At 48.1% G+C, this 18,207-nt stretch overlaps 1 protein-coding gene across 2 annotated transcripts in view; it reads left to right on the top strand.

The window, feature by feature from the left end:
• The first annotated feature begins 13,688 nt into the window (after window positions 1–13,688).
• Ppp1r16b (protein phosphatase 1 regulatory subunit 16B) overlaps window positions 13,689–18,207 on the top strand; it is a 96,033-nt gene continuing 91,514 nt past the window's right edge. The window contains exon 1 of one of the 2 annotated variants that reach the window (XM_034496472.2): window positions 13,689–13,815. The gene's annotated coding sequence lies outside the window, so the exon portion shown is untranslated. Of the gene's footprint in view, window positions 13,816–14,648; window positions 14,773–18,207 lie in introns of those variants that run through there. The other variant, XM_076930156.1, reaches the window with a different exon arrangement.

Below are 18,207 nucleotides of genomic sequence, written 5' to 3' on the forward strand. Positions count from 1 at the left end.
TATAACCTTCCAGACACACCAATCCATCCCACACAGTGACTGTAAGAAATTTTATCATCCCCATTTTATGGTTAGGGAAACTGAGGTAAGGGGAGCGAGAAATGGCCACATCCTGGAGGGAACCACTTACAGGGTCTGGGGTCTTCAGTCGAGGACACAACCAACTCACATGGCGTCTTATCTTCCTGCTGTTCTGTGGGACCTCCCTTTAGTCTGTTGGGACTGAACGCTGTGAGAAGCCAGCAGAGCAGTGACCTTTACAGTTTTATTCCCCCAGTGATGGGGGAGGCAGAGCCGATCTATAGAGATCATCGAGGATGGCCAGCCCACCTTGTCCTAGCCCTCTGCTGCACACATGCCTGTCACACATGGGTGGATCATGCTTCTAAGACACAGAGACATCCCACGGAGGGTGTCATTTCCAGCTTGGCTTTATTTTTCCTCCGTCCCGTTGGCCACACGTGACATGTTCCACAGGTAGCTCCATTGCAGTTCATTTCTGATGTTTAGCGTTCCATTACTTCCCTGCTGGCAGCCATTTAGTCTGCTGTGTGTTTGCTCTTACAGATACAGCTGTAATGAATACCCTTAGACACTGGTTCTACTACACAGGTGGGGATTTTTAGGCAGGCATTGCTGTTTCCTAGGTTTCCTATTGTTTTTGAGACAGAGTTTCGTGTACCCCAAGCTAACCTTGAAACCCAATCCTTTCACCTCCACCAACTAAGTACTGGGATTTTTAGCGGCGTGTACCACCAGTGCACTGGGGATCAAACCCAGGGCCTTGCACTTGCTAGGCAAACAGTCTACCCACTGAGCTACATCATAAGCCTGCTTGCTGGGGTGACAAGACTTGTGCATCCAACTTTCTTACATAACGCAGTGTTGCTCCAAGGTTCTACAGTCCTCATTTGCAAGAACGCTGGCAGGATCTCTGTCACTTGGCTGTGAGCTTACATCCTGGCTGCTGTAGTTACATTTCCTGATGGTCAGGAGCTGAGTTGCTCGCTCTTCAACCTGCCTGCTGTCTGGGGATAAACATCCTGCCTTACCACCTCAGCGTTGTGTGTGTCTCTCCTAAGTCTAGACGTTAAGAACTCCAAAGGCTTTCTCTCCCTTGCTTTAGGTGGGAACATTCAGGCTTCTACCTGCTGTAGAGGACCCACATCAGGATTGGGGAAAAGGTTCTCTTTGCTAGGGGGTGACATCCAGACTCCCCTAGAAGCATCTAGAGACAATAGTTGATAACGGGAGAGCTGAGGGCCATAGCTGCTGTGACCACTGAACAAAAACAAGAGGAAAGAAGCTTATGCCTCATAACTTCTAAAATATTACTTGGCTGCATTTAAACTTCTTCTTCTGAGGCAAGCTGCCTTAAATTCACGATACAGACAACAACAGGAGATCTGGCAGAGAAAAATCATTTATTTCACAAGTCAGGATGGAAAGACAATGAGGGAGAGAGCAGGCTCCCACAGTGCCCTTTGAGAACATGACCTAATGACCTAAAGACTCCGTCCCCGTAGTACCACCCAGGGAACGCATGTATTTAGCAAGCTGGCATTTGAGGGAACACATATGTACTTAAGACATAGCAAAGAGCCTCTCTGCACACATAGCCATAGTCGGAGGGGCTGAGGGTAAGAACTTCAACATGCCTCGGAGTGGAGGCTGGGGAGGACACAGTTCAGCCATGACAGGGTCTAATGTGAGGGTACAACATTAATTCAACATTCACAACTGGATGTAAAAATTACAGCAAAGTTCCTGGGGCTCTCTCTGAGTGACTGTATTCTTTATTATTTTTTTAACTAAAAGTTTTATTTCACCTATTGTGTTTTGACTGAATGTATGTCTGTGAGCAGCCATGTGAGTGCTGGGAATTGAACTCGGGTCCCCTGGAAGAGCAGCCAGTGCTCATAACCACTGAGTCGTCTCTTCAGTCTCTGAGTGTGCTCTTGGAGGTATTCCCTGAGAAAGTGACATTTGAACCTGGACTTGAAGAAAGGGTGGTGACATGGGCCCAGCAGAGGGGCAAGGGTGAGATGAAGCTGTTGGGCTGGACATCTGGCACAGGTTGTTGTGGGGACATCCAAAATGGCTTTGGAGGTGGTGACATCCTGTGCCAGATGCCAGTAATCTGAGCATCTTTAAAAGTGCAGATCCCAGGCCCCACTGCAGGGCATAAACTGCAGATCTTCAAGGAATCTGCCTCACCCCCGCCCCCATTTTTTTAATTTCAAAGCTCCAGAGAAGTTAAAAATCTAAGGAAACAGGGCTGGAATGATGTCCCAGCATTAAGAGAACTCACTGCTCTTCCTGAGGACCCAGGTTCAATTCCCAGCACCATCAGGAAACATAGCCTCTTATAATTCCAGCTCCAGGGGATCTGATGCCCTCTTCTGGCCTCCTCAAGCACCTGAGACATAGGTGATACACATACATGCAGACAGAGACTCATACACATTAATAAAAACAAATGTCTTAAAATAAAAACAAGTTCTAATGATCTCCTCCTGGACAGAGACACCTGAACTCCCATCTACCTGCCTTCCTCTCCTGGCTGTTTCCCTTCCCTGTCCATGATCTAATCATAATGTGTACATTTATACATATGGGCTCATGCACACATACAAGAGAGTGAGCTGTGTGTCTTTCGTCTCTATTAACCTAGAATAACTCCCACCTTTAAAAAGGGCTACTAACTTTTAAGAGATTCTAGGCTTCTATAATGTCCCACATTCTAGATTTGTCTAAATTTTCCTCATGATTAAAATCAGGTTAAAGTATTTTTGGCAAGAAAATGACATCGAAGATGCTAGGTCATCTCAGTGCATTGTGTCAGAGAGCAAACAATGTCACACTGTCCTCCTCTGGGTGACACTGAATTTGGGCTTGTAGAAGGAGACAGATACATCTTTTTACTGTGAAGGTGCATGTGACCCCCTTTTAAATGAGTTAATAATCTGTGGGTGACATGCTGCCTGGTTTTATGTCAACTTGACACAATCTATAGTTATCTGAAAAGAGAAAAAAAGTCTTCATAAGATCCAATTGTGAGACATTTTCTTAGTTAGTGATTGATGGGAAAGGGCCCAGCTCATTGTGGGTGGTGCTATTTCTGGGCTGGTGGTCCTGGGCTCTATAAGAAAGCTGGCCAAGCAAGCCATAAGGAGCAAGCCAGTAACAGTTCCTCTCTATGTCCTCTGCATCAACTCCTGCCTCCAGGTTCCTGCCCTGTTTGGGTTCCTGTCCTGACTTCCTTCAGTGATGGACTACAATGTGGACGTATAAGCCAGATAAACCCTTTCCTCCCCAACTTGCTTTTTGGTCATGATGTTTGATAGCGGCTGTAGAAACCCTAAGACAGATGAGTTTCTTTGTTTTGGTTTTCTGAGCCAGGGTCTTCTATGTAGCCCAGACTGGTTTTGAACTTGTGATCTTTCTGCCTCAAGCCTCCAAGTGCTGAGATTACAGGTATGTGCCACCATGCCCAGCCCCGTGTCATGTGTTGAAACAAGTGAATATTCCCTTATCTAATAATTCTTCATTCAATAGTTTTAGCACTTATTATTGACTCTTCCTCCTTGATCAATTATTGTATTGATTATTGTAAAATGGAACTGGCATTTAAAGATTTATTTTATTTTTAATTAGTTATGTGTATATGCATGCGTGTGTGTATCTGTATGTGTGTGTGTCTGTGTATATTGTGTACATGACTGTAGGTACCTATGGAGGTGAGAGATACTGGATCCTCTGAGGAGCTGGAGTTACAGGTGGTTGTAAGCTCCCCAGTGTGCATGCTGAGAACTGAATCTGGGTCCTCAGCAAGAACATTCAGCGTTCTTAACCATTGAGCTGTCTCTTCAACCTCAAGAGATGCATTTTAATAAGCATCGTATATGATTATTCACCTAAAGGAGTTTGGAGCTCTGGGGTATTGCTATCAAGGCACCAAGGGCAGTAGCTAAGATCTGTCATATCCCAAAGAAGAAGGGAAGACCACAAAGGCCAGGACTGAATGTTCTCCCATGAACCATTCTGAGCTCAGCCAAGTGTGGGGAAAGGGGACTTAGGCAGTGATCTTGAACCCTGGCTCCTGAAGTCACATTGCATTTGTAGCATGTCTGAGGTTTTTCAAATCTGTGCATGGACTTATAAACACAACATCCGATGATTGGAACTGCAGTGGTCCACAGCAGGCTGCAGCAGGGCCTGGGCAGAGCAGCCTGAAGCTGGCAGGTTGGGGACACATCTGTAACCACAGCACTTGGGGTGCAGAGTGAGAGGATAAAGCTCAAGGATTAACCTGGAACACAGGGAGACCTTTTCCCCTTCGTTATACAAAGTCTCAGTGATATAGCCCCCCTGGCCTTGAGCTTGGAGTAATCCTCCTGCCTCAGCTTCGAATGCTGGGATGACAAGTGTGTGCTACCACACCTGGCAGAAGCCTTCAGAAAAACAAACAAACCTAAGGAGAAATATAAACAGAAGTCCACCTTAACCCTTATCCACCCCTGTCATACAACCTTATAGAATGTGGTTATCTATTGGTACTAGTCACTCAGGGATCCCTCCACTCCAACTACAGTCTTGCTGTGTGCAAATGGCCTCAGGGAGCAGGCTCATAGAGTAGAGGAAAGGCCACTTCCCTCAAAAGCATGAGGACATGGGAAAACACCACACACACACACACACACACACACACACACACACACACACAAGTATTGTACAATTGGAGATTTACAGAGCAGGAAATGGGGCTGGGAAAGAGGAAAGGACCGCCCAGCTAGCTCCTGCCAGAGCAGGGGCACCAACAGGGGATGCTTTTCTCCAACCCTCTTTGTCATTTCAGACTACGTGGCAGCTGGACTTTCTGTGTGCCTGTGGTTGTTTGAGCCTGGCCTGGGACCAGCCAGCATCATCGCCAGAGTCAGCAACATAGCGAGTTAGAGCCACCTAGTCAGACTTGTGTTAAGCTGCCCCCAGGACTGAACAGACTAGGTATGATGAGGGAGTGAATAAACAGGCCAGGCCTACTGCTACTTCTGGTTAGCATTAAGCACCAGTGAATCAAATTGCCTGAGCATGAATCCCTTTTGGGGGCAGGAATCAAGTCCTTTCTCAGACCCTATGACCTGTAAGACTCACTTCACACTGAAATAACCTGTTAATTCACTGAGTTATACCAGTGATTTACATAACGTCGACACTATATAATTCATATGCTGCTTCGACTTGACAGGTGGTTGTGCAGGGGAGCTAACGTCATGCAGCTGTAAGCTCATGATGTAAGCTAAGTCTGTATTTATAAACATCATTTTTTTTTTTTTTCAGATTTTACATGTGGGAGACGACTTATTTGTTTTTGAGTCCTCAAACATTTTCTGTAGCCTCTCACAACACTCATTGGCCGTGAGCTCTCATGCTTTATAAACACCCACTGATGACCTTGGGTGGAATGGCTGGGATCCTCCGGCCTGTGGACAGGAGGAAGGCTTGGAGTTTACCTAGCATAGCATCCAAGAGTTGCTTTGAGAAAAAAATGTGATATAACTCACCTACCACATAATTATAACTCACCTACCAACCTACCACGTAATTCAGCCATTTGAAGGATGTGACTGGGTGACTTCAGTGAGTCTCTGCTGTGTGGCCATCACTAGAATCCACTGAGGAACCTCTCTCTCTCTCTCTCTCTCTCTCTCTCTCTCTCTCTCTCTCTCTCTCTCCCTCTCTCAGTCTTTCTCTCTTTCTTTCTTTCTTCTTCTTTTTTTTTTTTTTTTTTTTTCAAGCAAAGGTTTCTCTGTGTAGCCCTGGCTGTCCTGGAACTCAGTCTGTAGACCAGGCTGGCCTCAAACTCAGAGACCCACCTGTCTCTCCCTCCCAAGTGTTGAAATTAAAGGCATGCGCCACCACTGCCCGGCATTGAGGAACACTTTATCGCCTCCAAAAGGAAAGCCATTTACCTGTCAGTCCCCCAATTGCCCCCAGCCACACCCTACCATCATGGGTAGGCATCAGCCCACTCTCCTGTCCCTGTGGGTCTTACTTTTGTTTTGTTTTTTTAATTTCTTTTAATTTTTGAGTCACAGTCTCCAGTATCCCAGGCTGGCATCTAACTCACTGTGTAGCTGAGGATAACCTTGAACTTCTGATCCTTCTAAATGTTGGGATTATATCATGCCTGGTTTATGGGGTGCTGGGGATCAAACCCAGGGTCTGGTGTATGCCAGGTAAGAACTCCAACAACTGAACTATGTCTCTAGCCAGGGTTTCTCTCTTCTGGACGTCTTAAACAGAATCACGTGCTGTGTGAGCTTACAACTCTCTCTTTCCATAGAATTGTGCTTTCAAAATCTCATCTACGTTTCCCCAACATGGCTGACCAAACAGGAGCTAAACAAAGACAACAATAGATATGACAATGTGATGGGGAAAAGCCCATGAGGCCCCAGCCCCACGCAAAGAGCTACAGGCAGCTAAGGAATGCTGAGGGTGGGAGGGAGAGTCTTCCCCAGGGAAGAGCCCACCAACTGGTCATCCAATAAAGAGTCAGCCCTGAAAGAAGACATACAAGTGACATTATACAGACTTAGCAGGTGGTATTTATGCATTTAGGAATATATACGTATATGTGTATGTATGTTTGTATGTATGTATGTATGTTTGTATGTATGTATGTATGTACATATGTATAGTGCATGCATGTGTATATGTTGTTTTATGCATATGCATATATATTCATGTAACAACAATTAATGAAAAAAGAGGTTATAAGTCTGAAAGAGAGCAAGAAGAAGTACAACGGACGGTTAAGAGGGGAGAAGAAAGGGATAAATGATGTAATTATAATATCAAAACATAAGAGGTAGTGGCTAGAGAGATGGCTCAGCAATTAAGAGCACTGGTTGCTCTTCCAGAGGTCCTGAGTTCAATTCCAAGCAACAGGTTCAGGCTGCTGTGCAGGCTGCTCTACCACTTGGATCATATGATCCAGCAGACCTGATGGTACTTGGGGTGTCAGTGGTAGATAGAGATGCTGTTTGGAGCCTCTGGCAGGCCCCTGTAGGTGAATCACAGAAGAGACCTTTGGGATTTCGGAGCAAAGCTCTACTATTATCTGCAGACAACTGTTCTCCTTTTGAAAATCAGCTCTTGGCCTGTTATTGAGCCTTAGTGGCCCAGTAACTGAATATTTGACAATAGGACATGAAGTTACCGTGTGACCTGAACTACCCATCATGAGCTGGGTGTGATCAGATACTCCAAGTCATAAAGAACTTGCACGGCAGCTATGCCATCAAATGGGAGTGGTGTATACGTGATGGGGCCTGAGCAGGTCCTGAAGACACAAACAAGTTACACGAGGAAGCTCAATGCTATACTTTATACTGTTACAATGCCATCTGCTGCCAAGCATGCACCTATAGCCTCATGGGGTGTTCCTATGATCGGCTGACTGAAGAAGAGAAGACGAGGACCTGGTTTATTGACGGCTCTGCATGTTATGCAGGCAGAAGTGGACAGCTGCAGCATTACAACCCCTTTCTGGGACAACCCAGAAACATACAGGTGAAGAAGAGTCTTCACAGTGGGCAGAACTTCGGGCAGTACACACGATATTACAGTTTGTGTGGAAGAAGAAATGGCCAGATGTACAATTATTCACTGACTCCTGGGCTGTAACCCATGGATTGGCTGGATGGTCAGGGACTTGGAAAGATCACGATTGGAAAATTGGTGAGAATGACATCTTGGGAAGAAGAATGTGGATAGATCTCACCAAATGGGCAAAGGATGTGAAGATATTTGTGTCCCAAGTAAATGCTCACTAAAAGGTCACTTCAGTTAAGGAGAAATTCCATAATCGAGTGGATAAGATGACCTGTTCTGTGGACAGTCAGCCTCTGTCCCCAGTCATCCTTGTCACTGCTCAATGGGCACATGAACAAAGTGGCCATGGTGGCCATGATGGAGGTCATGCTTGGGCTCAACAACACAGACTTCCACTCACCCAGGCTGACCTGGCTACAGCTGCTGCTGAATGCCAGATCTGCCAACAGCAAAGACCAACACTGAGCCCCAGATATGGCACCATTCCTCCAGGTGACCATCCAGCAACTTGGTGGCAGGTTAACTACATTGGGCCACTTCCTACATGTAAAGGACATTTCTGCACGAAGTGCTTCTGCCAAAACCACCACCCACGGACTTACAGAACGCTTTATCCATCATCATGGTATTCCACAAAGTATTGCTTCTGACCAAGGAACTCATTTCACAGCCAGAGAAGTGCGACTGTGGGCCCACGATCATGGAATCCACTGGTCTTACCATGTTCCCCATCATCCTGAAACAGCTTCAAAAGATGGAATGGCCTTTTGAAGATGCAGTTACAACACCAATTAGGGGGCAGTAGCATGTAGCACTGGGGCAGAGTTCCTCAGAAGGCAGTATATGCTCTGAGCCAGCGTCTGATATACAGTACAGTTTCTCCCATAGCCAGGAACCACGGGTCCAGGAATCAAGGGTTGGAAAAGGGAATAGTTCCACACACTATCACTCCTAGTGACCCTCTAGGAAAACTTTTGCTTCCTGTCCCCACAACTCTAGGTTCTGCTGGCCTAAAAGTTTTGGTTCCAGAGGAAGGAGTGCTCCTACCAGGAGCCACAACAAACATGCCACTGGACTGGAAGCTCAGACTTCCCCCTGGTCATTTCGGGCTTCTAATGCCCTTAAACCAACAGGCTAAGAAAGGAATGACAGTGTTAGGAGGGTTGATAGATCCATATCATCATGGAGAAATTGGATTGCCTCTCCACAATGGAGGTAAGAAGAATTATGTCTGGATCGCAGGAGATCCGTTAAGGTGTCTCTTAGTACTACCATGTCCTGTGATTAAAGTTAATGGGAAACTACAACAGCTTAGTCCAAGCAGGATGACAAAGGACACAGACTTATTAGGAGTGAAGGTATGGGTCATTCCCTCAGGAAAAGAGCCAAGACCTGCTGAGGTGCTTGCAGAGGATAGAGAAAATACAGAATGGATAGTAGAGGAAGGTAGTTATAAATACCAGCTAAGGCTACATAACCAGTTGTAGAGGCAAGGATTATAAAGTAATATAGATGCTTCTGTTTTATTTCATTAAGAACACATTTGTATGGATATTTATGCTTTCTTCCAATTTCTTTAACATCAATTGGTATTTAGGTTGAGATACTAAAAGAATGTTCCCAAGGGACATTGCCCCATTGTAAATTTACAAATGCGTTTGCAATTGTATGAGGAATAGTTATATCATGTTAGGCGTATTTATGACCTTGTTATTGTTTCATGTGGACAAGTTGATAAGGGGTGGATTGTAATGGCTATTCCTGGTTGTCAGCTTGACTATATCTGGAATGAACTACAATCCAGAATTGGAAGGCTCACCTGTGATTCTGATCTTGAGGCTGGGAGATACAAGTTTCTGACCTGGATCTTGGCACGGAGATCTTGAGGTATAGTGGCTATGAATCCCAGGACACTAAGGCAAGGAGATCTCTGAGTTCAAGGTCATCTGGGACAAAGCAAGTCCCAGATCCATAGGTAGTGGCACATACCTTTAATCTGGGCCACACCTTCTGCTGGAGACCTACAGAAGGACATTGGAAGAAGGAAGATTAGCTCTTCTTTGCCTGCTTGCCTTTCGAGACTGAGCAAAAACCTGCTAGGTCCTTGGACTTCCATTCACAGCTGACCATTGTTGGGGAGTTGGACTACAGACTGTAAGTCATTAACACATTCTCTTTCTATATAGAGACTACCCATAAGTTCTGTGACTCTAGAGAACCCTGAGTAACACAGTGGGTCACAACCCTCTGTAGTGATGTCCTCTTCTGGTGTGCATGAAGACAGGGACAATGTAATTCATATATATTAAATAAATAAATTAAATAAATATTTTTTTAAAAAACTCACCAAAAAAAGAGAGATAATTAAAAAAAAAAAACTTCTTTTATGTAATGGCATGTCCAACACTTTAGCCCCCAACCTTTTAAAAAAATTAAATTTTTAAAAAATTTACATGATCCTCTTGCATATATGTCATGTGCTGGGATATAGGTGTGTGTATGTGTGTGTGTGTTGGTTACATATGTGTATGTGGATGCATTTGGAGGCCAGGAGAGGGTATTAGATCTATTGGAACAGGAGATACAGGTAGTTGTGAGCCATTTAATGTTCGTGGCTTGGGACTGAACTTGTGTCTTCTGGAAGAGCATTGAGTTCTTAACTGCTGAGCTATCTCTCTAGCACACTGGTCCTCAGCCTTCCCAGTGCACAGCCCTTTAATACAGCTCCTCATGCTGTGGTGACCCCAACCACAAAATTAGTTTGTTGCTACTTCATAACTGCAACTTTGCTACTGTTATGAACTGTAACATAACTGATATACAGGCTATACTATCTGGTATACAGGCTATCTAACATACTACCTCAAAGGGGTCGTGACCCACAGGTTGAGAACCTCTCCTCTTGCATATCTCTTCCATTTAAAAAACATTTAGAATGTGTGTCTGTGTGTCTGTGTGTCTGTGATAAGCTGCCCTATTTTTTGGCATTTGCAGGTCACCTAGCTTGTCACCTAAATGCTGAGATCTGAACTCTAGTCCTCACGGGTGCACACCAAATGCTCCCAATTACTGAGCTGTCTCTCCAGCCCCTGTTTTATCTGTTTTGATTCTAAAATAATATTGCATTGCATAGGTAGATCATATTTTTCACACAGCAAGCATTTGGTGGGCTTTTTGTCTTTTTCTTCTTGTTGGCTGTCATGGATAAAGATAATATGAATATTTGTGAGTATTAGTGAAGATACTTATTTTCGTTTCTCTTCAGTTCACATGAGTGGACTGTCTGCTGACATTTTTTCTTTTCCTTCCTTCCTTTCTTCCTTTCTTCCTTCCTTTCTTTCTTTCTTTCTTTCTTTCTTTCTTTTTCTTTCTCTTTTTTTGAAACAAGCTTTTATGTAGCCCAGGCTGGCTTCATATGTCACTGTTGAGTGGAAGGTGACCTTGAACTCCTGATCTTCTGCTTCCTTCTCTCAAATCCTGAGATGATAAGCATGAGGTACCACATGGTGTCTCCTTACCCTGCTTTTAAGTGAGTTCTCTTTTTATTACTGAGCTCTAAGAGTACCTTATAGATTCTAGACACAACCCCTTACCAGATAGAGATACAAATATTCCCTCTCATTCTGTAGGTCATTATTGATTGACTTATGGTTGTCATAACAAAATATCCTGAACCGATAACTTAAACCACAGAGATTTATTTTGCTTGATGTGTAGGCTGAAGTCTGAGATGAAAGTTGGTAGGCTTGGGAGCCAGGAGTCTGTACCTGAGCATTAGAAAAGCAGGGAGGAGGATCAGGAGTTCAAGACCAGCCGTGGCCAGACAGCATGTTCCAGGCTAGCCTGAGCTATAGAGTAAAATCATATAGAATAAAACGCCAGAAGCAAGTAGGTAATTTTCTGATCTATATTAAGTTATTTCTGTTTGTGGTGTGAGGTAGGGGTCAGGCTTCATTCTGTGGCATGTGGCTCAGTTTCCCCGGAGCCGTTTATTAAAGACTGTTCCTTCTCTGTGGAGCTGCATTGGTCGTCTTGAAAGCTGGCTGCAGATGCAAAACCTTTGATCTGGAGTCTCAGTTTCGTTTCATTTGTCTGTATGCTTGTCCTTACAGTTTTACCACATTGTCTAGATTGCTGTAGCTTCCTGGTAGGATTGAAATGAGGGGGGGGGGGTCTTCTGAGTACAGTGTGCCTTCCCTTTGAGTGTCTAGTACTGTGAGAAATGTCAGTGAACTGTACAACACACAGCTTTGGTGCCCCCTACCCTAGTAAAGACTTCGATTTTTGGGTCTCACGCTCTAAGTTCAGTGTGTGCCTAGAAGAGATAGATGGTTTCCTCACCCACTCAGCCCACAGCTCTTGATGGAAACATTCTGCCGAGAACAATGGCCCCCTGGGTTATTTTAAACTTCACTCTAAGTCTTCTCCACCTGCTCTGCTGTCTTTAATTGCTCCAGAAACAGCGTCATTCACAACTGGATTATTAATGAACTGAGGGGGAGCCTCAGGCATACCAAAGGGGACTTCAGACTTGGGGAAGGCTTCGAAGGACTCAACCTGAGGTGGGTTTTGTTGTTGTTTTGAGACAAGGTCTCCTGTGTCACAGGCTGGCCTCAAATTCATATGTATGCCTGAGGGCTGGAATTACATGTGTTCGATACCACACATGGTACTGGTACACACAAGATGTACTGGGGGTTGAGCCCAGAGCTTTGAGCCTGCTAGGCAAGCCCTCTATCCCTTACCCAACTCTCAGGGTTTTTATTTTTATTTTTTTATTTTTTTTTTATTTTTATTTTTATTTTTTTGCTCCTCCAAGAAAAGTAACTGTGAGTGTATTCAACAAATAGGAAATCAGGCAGAGTGTAGTGGCCCTGCCTTTAATCCCAACATGTCTTTAATCCCAATACTGAGGAGGTAGAAGCCACCGGATCTCCTGAGTTTAAGGCCAGCCTGATCTACATAGTGAGTTCTGAGCCAGTCAGGGCTGCTTAGTGAGACCCTGTCTTAAAAGAAAATAAAAAAGAAATCAATACACTTAGGCAGTGCTCCTGGCTTTATGAGTTCTATCCCGAGTGAGTGTTTCAGACAGGATTATTGAGGACCCCTGAGATCTAAACTGTGAATCTTGTCTGCTTCCCCAGCTGGTTAGCCCTGGGTGCCTCTGGCTCTAATCTGGAGGCTGGGAAAGTGCAGGAAACAAAGCCCTTTGTGGAGAAGAGAACCTCATTGTTCTAAAGTCAGCTTTCAGGGAATGCGGATTCCAGAGAATGTTTGGGATGGGGTTTTTCTCTTTGTCGACTTTCTCCCCTCTCCCTGGGGGGAGGAGCAATTTAAAGGAACAATTTTCAAAATTAAATTAAACAGAGTTAAACCCATTGCCCTCAAGGGAAGGCACACACTGCAGGGCCTTCTGCCCAGCAGCTGCCTAGGTTATATGACAGAAACCCAGGGTGTTTGGGTCTTGTTCTTAGTGGGAAACTTCAAGGAAGCAGCTGGGTCTAGATCCCCTGCACCTTAGCGGTGACAGACATCAGCGTAGGCATGACCACTTCCTTCCTCCTTCTCGCCACCTCCCCTCTTTCCAGAACGAAAGAGTCCACGTCACAGGCCATGGTCTGTTGCCTTTTCTCAGCTAAAAGACCTATCTATATAGTCCTGTCCTCTAGATAAGGCCTGGCCAAGTTCGTTATGTTTGTAGAGCCTTAAGACTCAAGCTTAACGTGGGAAGTTGACTTTCGAGCACTGGCCCCATTCTGTGCTACTATAGGTAGGTTATTAACCCTTTCTGGGCCTCACTAGGTCTATCTGTCAAATGGGAATAAAATACCACCCTGGCTTCTTCCTGTCTGTACTGGAGGTTAGGGGTGGGGCACAGTCAAGGAGAACTATTCTGAAGCCTGGCTATGTCTCAGCTGCTTCAAAATTCCTGCAGCTCAGAAAAGGGGTCTTCATCCCGAGGGCGCTAAGACCTAGACCTTCTTGCTACGTTGTGACAAGCACCTTGGGGATGCGCGGGCCCACCCCTTCCCCCCCCCCCAGCTTAGGCTCCGCCTTAGGGGAGGAGTCAAGAGGCGGCGCGGTGGCTCACTACCCAGCCGAGCTGGCTCTGTCGCCGCACCACCAGCTGCGGCTCTGGGACCTGCGGATCGAGCCGGGGCCGGGAGCCGCCCGGGGCAGGGCTCGAGAGCGCGGGTGAGTTGAGCGGCGCCGCATTCCTCTCTGCACTCTGCGGATCCCGCGGGCAGGAGTCTCAGCCCCTTCCAGTCTGGCTGGAGGAGAGGGGTGCCTTGGCCATGGGAGGGTGGCTTAAGATAATTGGGGAGGGGGGGCGGTGGCGGTGGGATGTGCTGGAAAGGTACCGAGGGTGCGGGACCGGGGAATTGGGCCCCAGTCCCCCACGTCTTGCTCTCGGATGGGGAGGCTGGTGTAGAGGGTGCATTGGCAGGTTGTTGGCTAGGGCTGCGATGGCTGGATTTTGGGGGGCGGTGTGAGGTCCGTGGTCTGTCTGGGCTACTGTCTGCCAGGGTTACAAGGCTGGGTGGTAAAAACCACAGAACACCAGACGCCCTGGGCACGCGGTCTACGAGCCCGGCATGGGGGCGCCGCCCCCTCGCGTGGCGGCGCTTGGTCTGGGCAGGCAGCGGTAGCGGGCTGAGAGCGCTGTTCCGGGGGTGGGAAAAGTCCCGGGTCCTGGCATCCCTGCGGACAAACCTGACCCTGTGCGGGATCTCCACCCCCTAGAACGTGTCGATCGGTCTCGGTAGCCCCCGGAGTGATAGTTCCCCAGAAGGGATGCTCCCGGCCTCTCCTCTCGCCGCTTTGGGCGCGAGCTGCGGGTCCCCGCGACCGGAGCGCTCCACTCCTCGCGAGTCCCGCGCATCCGCTCCAGCAGGGAGCAGCGCCCCCGAGCGCCCAAGACTTGCAGGAACGGCGCAGCCCTACCCCAGAGGTCGACTGAGGGGTCTCCCACAAGGTCACGCGGAGCGCCTTGATCGCCCCGAGTGGGAGTGAGGAGCGGGAGGCGCTCCTACCCGCCTCCGTGGCGGATGCGGACTCTCTTCCTCAGCGCTCCCCTCCTAGCCCTGCCTCCTGCTTTACGGAAGATGCTGCTGATGCAGCTTCCAGTCCCGGGCGGATAATCGGGTCTAGGTGAGCTGTGACTACCGGCCCTCTCTGCACGCCAGCGGGGCGCCACCACCACGGGCCAGGCCTGGGAGCCTTTGCTCCCCTGGAATCTAAAGGGGAGGGGACGGGGGGGGTGACAGAGATGGGGCTGCACAGCGCTTCCCAGAACGGAAAGCTGGGGCTTGGGAGCCCATGTGATTACACTGCTCATAAAGGACTCCTGTTCTTGCTGTCAGAGGCGCCCACCAGCTCCTGGCGGCCGGGAGCGCCAGGTGCGGCCTGTGAATCGCCCTCTGTGGAGGAGCCGGAGCCGGAGCCGGATAGTGCCAGGCGCCGTTTCCATCCAGGCTATCTGGGGAAGGGGCTGGCGGTCGCCCGGGGCTCTCGGAGGTGGGGTGGAGGGGACTTCCCTGTGCGCCTTATCCTTACCATTTCCTGCAGCTAGTAAGGCACCGGAGGAGAAACGACCTCCATGGGGAGGGATCTCTCCTTCCAGACTGAGCTCGGCACAGCTCAGCCAACGACTTGCTGTCTGCCCGCGGGCCCTACACTCGGTTCCCCATCACCACAGATCTCTAAGAAGTGGGGTGAATGGTCGCTGTAGGGTAACTGAGAGAGGCCTCACGTGAAGCTCTTGGTGCATCGGAGCATCATGGATGACCCTGTTAGGCAAACCCGCCTTCAGTCAGGGTTTGAGCGGGGCGTGTCCCCTAGCCAGGTGCAGAAGTGGAGCCCTGGTGGGTGGTTCTGCAGGGGCTGGCATGTGGGGTTCCACTTTTCCTCCCTCGGTTATGTCACAAAGAGCCAGCTTGTAGGAGGCGGTAGGGACCGGTGACTCCTTCCAGCGTGCTGCCTGCTTGCAAGGCCTTTCCCACTCACGTTCTCACCACCTGTCACCCAGATCCCATCTTCTCTGCCCCAGTCCCTGGGATGCTGTGGGCAAGATCCCAACAGACCACTCTGTCAAGTCCCGTCTACTTACCATTCCTCCCCCTCCCGCCCCCCCCCCCCCCCCCCGAGTTCTTCCCAGCCTTTGGAATGGCTTCCTTTAAGAAAACCTCTTTTGGTTTCAAGCTGATCCTCACTTGTGGCTTAGGTGCCACTGACCCCTTGGGAAGGAAGTCCCCTTGCGATGGGACAACTCAGCCAACTGTAGACTTTCTGGTCTAGAAGTACCAGGTAAGTAAGGCCAGTGTATGGTGCCCACACAGACTTTGTACTCTGTGTTCGTGAAGCCCGGGAGCCAGAGGAGAGGTTAAATTCTAATCTTGCTGTCTGATGTTTTCATGAGCCCGGAGTTACAGAGCCAGGGGGAGCTGAGGCAGGAAATGGTTTTCTTTAAGGCTAGAAGTTTCCTATAGAGCACCTTGGAGTCAACTACTTGTCCTGTCTTGTGAAGACCCAGTTTTAAAGCCTCAGGGATCTTGTTCTAACCGATAGCAACCAAGTGGACACAGGGCAGCAGATTGCAAAGGCGTCCTGGATTCAAGTGCTGGGTTTTGATCCCCTAAGACACCCTCTCTTGCTGACCTTACTCCTCTCCCATCCCAGCACCGTGTGTTCCCAACCCCCCAGCATGCTTGTTATCCTTTGGTAAACAGTGGGTTCCAACGGACATTCCAGACCAGGACAGCCCCTGTTTCAACACATCTTAGAGATCAGCCTTGGGGGAGGGGGAAAGCATGCACAAGCCCACCACAGCCAAAAGTATCAAAACCCAAGGAAGCGGTATGAGTCTAGTTGAAATGACAGCTCTAAGCTGTAGAGCCTTGGGACTCTGTGTAAGCTCTTTCTAGCCCCCTCCCCTTTCTCTTCTGGGTAATAAGAATCCCACCGTGGTCATCTTCACAGGGCTCTAAGGATGTCACGAGAGACCATAGAACATAGGCGTGCTTAGTGGGGGTGCTGGAAGGCAGGCAGGAAGTGACTCTTGTTAGTAACACCTCTGTTTCTTTCTTTCCTTGGGCCCTCATAGATCCTGCCTCCTCCCCTGCTACAGGGAATTAATACTTCTTCTGCCTTCAGTTCTTGGGATAGAGAAAGCCTCTTAGCCTGTCTCCTGGACAATGTCCTGAGAATTAGGCTTCTGCAGGACCCCTTTCTCCAGGGTCCCTTGTACGTACCTTGTGCTTAGCAAGGGATAGCCGTAACCAAGGCAGCTCTGGGGGTTCTCATCTCTGGAGAGGCAGGCCTGCAGACAGAGGGTCTGGTGCCATCAAAGCTTCCATAATAAGAAGTGGGGACTGAGAGCACAGGAGGCCCCAGGTTTGACCCATCACACTGTGCCGATGGAATCTTTCCCTCACATGCAGGTAAAGCTGCCTGCTGGTGGTAAAGTGAGCAGAAGAGCTGCTACTGAGGCTAAGAATTCATCAGGGCTGTCCCTGGATGAATGAGTGTTCACAGATGTTAGTTGCTATTAATATTAGTCTATTATTACAGGTGGTCTACACGTACTGTGGGAGCACATTTGATCTCTTCAGTGGTAATTTTCCAGGTGGTGGTAATGGAGGGGCGGGCCCCCCGTACACGGAGGAGAACTGCGTGTGTACAGGCTGGAAAGTTCTGGATGGCTTTGGTGAGCTATGGGGTGGGAGTCTCTGCTGGAACCCAGTCAACAGTGTGATGCAGGTCCCGATAGAAAGGCCAGGGAAGGAGTCAGAGGTCATCCTGCCAGGGGCTGTGCATGGTTAAACGCTCGCTGACCCGAAGCAGCCTTGTCAGGAGGCTCTCTGCAAAAGGTTGCCTGACGATAGTAACCAAGAAAGGGCAGGATTAATTTCTGCACGGGAGGAAGAGCGGGGCTGCTTTTATGCTGAAGGATTCTCTCCTTGCTGGAACCTTGCTGGAACCTTCCAGCAAGCATAAAGCTTTCTCTCCTTCCCTCTGACATGATTCCCCCATGCCAGTCTTCAAAAGTGCTCTGTGTCAGTTGGGTACGGTTGAATACGTATGTAATCTCAGCACTCAGGAGGTTGAGGCAGGAGGATAGCAAATTTAGGTCAGCCTGGGCTACATGGTGAGACCTTGAAGGAAAAAAAATGTTGTGTGTTTTTCTGTATGCTTTTCATAACTATCTAAGCTGGCTGCACAGTGTTTGGCTTCTCTGGTGTTGTGTGACCCTTGGTGCTGAGCAGTGGGCTTCTTAGAGGTGGATTACCCTAGGGTGTGCTCTCGGAACCTGCTCTGACTTTTTGGGAAATTCCTGAGTGCAGGTGACAGTGGGGGGAGGTGTTCCTGGCTATCTCAGAATCCAGAATGGCATTCCACTGGAGTCCCACAGACATGTGCTTCGATTCAGGCAGCTGGCAGCTTGATTGATGGGACAGGTGGTGACCAAGCCCCAAGGTGGCCCCAGGGAGGAATGAGTCTTTTAGGATGACTGCTCAGAGTATCATGTGACTATAGATCCTGCCTATAGACAGAAGACATTCAAGCACATGCTTAACTGTTCTGTTT

This window comes from Arvicanthis niloticus, chromosome 2 (assembly GCF_011762505.2).
Source record: "Arvicanthis niloticus isolate mArvNil1 chromosome 2, mArvNil1.pat.X, whole genome shotgun sequence".
Classification (NCBI taxonomy): Eukaryota; Metazoa; Chordata; class Mammalia; order Rodentia; family Muridae; genus Arvicanthis; species Arvicanthis niloticus.